Source organism: Dendroctonus ponderosae, unplaced genomic scaffold (assembly GCF_020466585.1).
Source record: "Dendroctonus ponderosae isolate FM_Combo_2020 unplaced genomic scaffold, Dpon_F_20191213v2 Dpon_F_20191213_3, whole genome shotgun sequence".
In the NCBI taxonomy this organism is placed as follows: domain Eukaryota; kingdom Metazoa; phylum Arthropoda; class Insecta; order Coleoptera; family Curculionidae; genus Dendroctonus; species Dendroctonus ponderosae.
In genome coordinates, this window is record NW_026018508.1 from 14,468,394 (window position 1) to 14,472,913 (window position 4,520).

General features: G+C 34.2%; 1 long non-coding RNA gene across 1 annotated transcript in view; it reads left to right on the top strand.

Annotated features, from left to right (window-relative positions):
* Window positions 1-707, top strand: part of LOC125503894 — a 7,802-nt gene extending 7,095 nt beyond the window's left edge. The window contains exon 3 of the long non-coding RNA XR_007281144.1: window positions 695-707. This is a non-coding gene — a long non-coding RNA (uncharacterized LOC125503894). The remainder of the gene's footprint in view (window positions 1-694) is intronic.
* The last annotated feature ends 3,813 nt before the right edge of the window (window positions 708-4,520 follow it).

Sequence of the window (4,520 nt, forward strand, 5' to 3'; positions counted from 1 at the left end):
AGTAATTTTGACCCAGAAAGCGAAATTTGAATATCAGACACTTAGGTGTAAGATTATGCCAAAATTCCATGTTTTCCGTCCTGTTTTTGTCCATCACGTACAGTAAATTCTTTGGTGATTTAAATGAAAGAAAAGTATAAGTACGTAACATTGAATTTAATTGTGTTTGGCACCCTTCCGGCATTAATAAAGAGCAATTCTTGATCCTTGCCCTTTTATCGGCCGCATCAATAACTTATCGTTTACTTTGTGAAAATAACGACCGGGAAAACTTGCAACATAAACAAATTTAGTCCGCTGCTTTAGTCCAGATCGAAAGAGATATGCGTTGGGACTACTGGGACCTATAAATATCGCCCCAGAGAAACATACTGTGCAAGTTGATTGAAAAGTTTACAGTTATTTATGCAATTCGGAAAGTTGATTTGAAATTATTAGGTTTGTTCGGGACAGGGGACATTTTGCGTGTTTTGCCAATCTAAAGTGATTTTATGGATGATATTTGATAACATTTTTGCGTCGAAATTAAAATCCGCCCGAAGTTGTGCAAAGAAAAAAGGCAGACATCCAATTAAGAGCTGAAAGCTTATCAAATATATAAGCGATGGAAACGCAATCTTCCAATCTCCATTGATATCTCTCAGTAAATGTAACTAATTTATTTTTTGCGTCCACTTCTTTTTCATCGCCGTAGGTGTTTTTGGGGAACCGAAGTTTAATCGATATTTTATCAACTCGTTGCCATTTCGGCCAAGTAACGAAAACGGAAATTATGTATCGGCAAAAATACGACTGGATATTTTAAGGAAAACTTTCATTTCGCTAGTGTATCTCAAGACTTTATCACTGTTTCGATGGATGTGAAATGAGGACTCAAAACGCATCATCACATTTAGGTCGGCAAAATTTAATATGTGAATTTGTATCACCAACTTATTCAAGTTTATAACTTTTCGAGCGCTTTTTCATTTTTTCGGTGTTGAATTGAGCGCGAAGCAATCGAAAAATGCTAGTATTTGTTCTAGCAATTTGCTAAAAAGTGTCAAAAGCTCGCACTTTCACTCTTCCCACAAAGGCATTGCCTTCGGAATGAGAAAAATGAACCTCAGTGAGAATAAATAGGTGGAAATAAACTGGGCAAATTTTATAAAGACGACGCTTGGGGAGATGCGAGTCGTGTTATTTGTCCGAGAAACAAAGAAGTAACAAGTGTTCCTTCAACATAACGTAGGTATAATTCGGTCCGGGAATGGCTCTAACATTACGTAAGGAAACGACTTGGAGATTATTATTTATGACGGGGACAACGCTACATTTGGGACAAAATAATTTATTTATGGCATTAGTCTAATGTTGCAAAACTGGAAGATTTATCGCATACTTGGCAATTCAAATGAAATACTGTTAATTATTTGGTTTCTTCCGAAGCATCGAATGATATAGAAATATTCATATAATTCGCATAATTCGAAAACATTAAGTTTTTAACGGAAGTTAAAGGATAAATGAGAACACGCTAAGGTTTGGATAATTTATACAAACCCCTAGAAGGAAGAATGATCATTTTAAGAGAAATAGCGATAATTCGATTTTTTGCTTTAGATTTGGAAGCTCAAACGTGTCCGTTGAAATCAATTGGAGCTCTATAAAAAAGTCAAAAATTTGGGAAATTAATGGGAATTAAAGGTATCAGACTAGCGTAAAGTTTAGGTTCGATTTTCGATTATACCAGCAAAAGTGCTAATCTCGAAAATTTCACCCAACAAGTATAATTCAGACAAAGGAAGAACAATTTTAATCTCGGCGGACACCCTGTATATTTACTATGCACATTTCTTGAGGAAATAATCCTCACCGTTTCCAAAAAGAAATGTTTATTGAACATTATATTACATAATTCGACGCTTATTATTTAATTGTTTATTATTTAATCGAATGATACATATTTTAGCCTGCAGGGCTTCAGCTGCACATTTTCACTGAATTTTCCACTGGATGTGCAGTCCAGCAAAATATATAAATAAATAAATCAAAAACAAATCTACCACCATCCATTAAAGTATAAATAAAATTTAATAGCAAAAAATGAAATGTGCGCGCATTAATGTGTATGACGGAACCCGTCAGGAAATATTCCTCATCAAAAATGTACTTGTACAAAATGAAAAATTCAATCTGTTCGGTTCCTTCTCACTGCACTCGGAACATTAAGACAAGAATCTTTAGTGAAATCCATTTTTCCATTGGTTTTCATCTCGCAAATGTCGCTTTATCGGTTCAAATAAACTTTATGGCCGATTTTGTATCAGATTTTTTCCGGGTAACTACTCCCGATTCCTATTTAAATGATATTCGATTTAGCATTGTCGGGTTTTTCGGCCCGACACTCTCGCCCATTTCGACTTCAACAAATTCTACGTTTTATGGCACTTTTATTGATAAAACGTCCGTTCGTAACCTTTTCGATGCAATTTATTTGGGAGAGATGTATCTTTCTTACATTGGGCTAAAACCTTTCCGTTCTTTAGTTTGGACAAAGCTGCGAAACTATTAGGATTTTATTTGCAGTGCTTTATGAATGAGGGGGTCATACAGTGTCTTAATGTTTTGTAAACACTTTCAAAGTTTGTAGAAAATTTATTGAGGTGCTTTGCGCATTTGGCCCTAACAATATTGATTCATTTGGTATTTTCCAGGGGGTTTTTGCGCTAGCTTTCAGACGATTGGGTTGTTACCGAGGCTCCATAACAGAGCAAAACGCGAATATGCATTAACATTTTCAATTTTTACTGTCATTTGAAGTTAGATTCACTTTGGATGATTTTCGAGCTGGTGACTTTTACGTGTCTTTATAAAAGTAGATTTTTACCGTAAAACACTGGTTACTTTGGCCTTTCTGGATGATCAAAATTCGAACTGAAAATTGCCCACTTTAAAGGAAAAAGAGTTTGAGCAGGTCTGACTTTTTTAATGAATCAAAGTTCACTTTGTCGGGCAAGGTTGTTTTGAAACTCGTTAAAAACAGTTTCTTGAAGTAGTTCAGCCAGTGGCAACTGTGAAGTTGGAATGTGTGAAACTGATTTTGTTCTATTTCCAACTTTCTGCATCTTTCTATATTTCTACTGGATTTTGATACACTTAAACGTTTATTTATCATGGTTAAGTTCTCAAAGATGCAATTTTTTATAAAGAAGAGATGTTGGGAAAATATATAAGCTCGTTCTGCTTATTTACATATACAAAACCATTCTAATGAAACGTTCGAGACTTTCTTTGAGACTGACGGTTTCTCAAATAATTCATCAAATCAAAGCGACAACTTTCAAAGACCGTAATAAGGTCGAAAGCCCAATTTTTAAATTAAAATTGGATTCGCATGAATATAGCTGGAAACGAGTACGAAAAATCGCATTTTTCGGTATATTTTCAGAGGTTTAAGCCCGATATATGCTAAAGATTAAAGTCAGAAAATAGCGCCCATTTAGGATATTGGATCTTGTACTGGAAGACTGCTTGGAATTGGAACATACTCGACTGTTGTAATTTTTGGCGAAGAACAATAGTGTTTCGGGTCAAACAATTTTCAGAAAATCCTAATAGCAAAAGCATGCAAGCGTGAGTATTTTGAGGGGAAACACTACTGCAAATTTTTTTCCCTATATATTGCAAAGCGCAGTTGTGTGGGACATTTGAAGCTTTAATAGAAAGCTTGAAACAGAAATATTCAGAACCTGGATGTGCCACATTGGCTTAAAATTCGTCCAGTTTTGATGCAGAATTAATATTGTTTCAACGCAGTAGCGAAATTCGGTTGTAAATGCCAAGTCGAGTCTACACCGAGGAAATATTTCCGTACTAATTATTTTTCAATATAGCTGTTTCACAATCGATGCTAACTTCCACCCGATAATGTTCAAAAAAAGTCAATAAACATATAACATGATAGGCAAAAACATATTTGTAATGAATAAAAGAAGTTTTATATTTTAATAATTATCCAAATTTCTTCATGGACAAATGTTTTAATGAAGTGTTATGATGTTCTTCTCCTCCCTGGGTTTCAGTCAAAGTGTGAAATAAAATATTTGATATAGTTTATTTCATAACGTTTCGGCGAGGCAACAACGCCATCATCAGATTTAAAATTCATACAAACTCATAATTGGTAAACATTATATTCATTTAGGTCGGCAAAGACCTATTCATATTGATAATAATTATTAAGTCTTTTTGTCGTATGACGTATATGCAAGTGTGGTTAGAGCTATTTTGTTGTTTATGGTATTTTAGTATTCTGTTAATATAGCGGACAAGGCAAGTATCTTATATTTAACTATTTCACATTCAAATGTTAGTTTTACTGGATCTAAACAAGAAATTAGCTCAAAAAATGTCCACATATAGAGCTAATAATTTACATGGCAGACCAAAATTCTATTGATAATTCACACGATCCAGATTTTACTGTGGAGTCTGAATTGCCAAATCAATCACGAAAATTCACAAAACAAGGAAAAGTA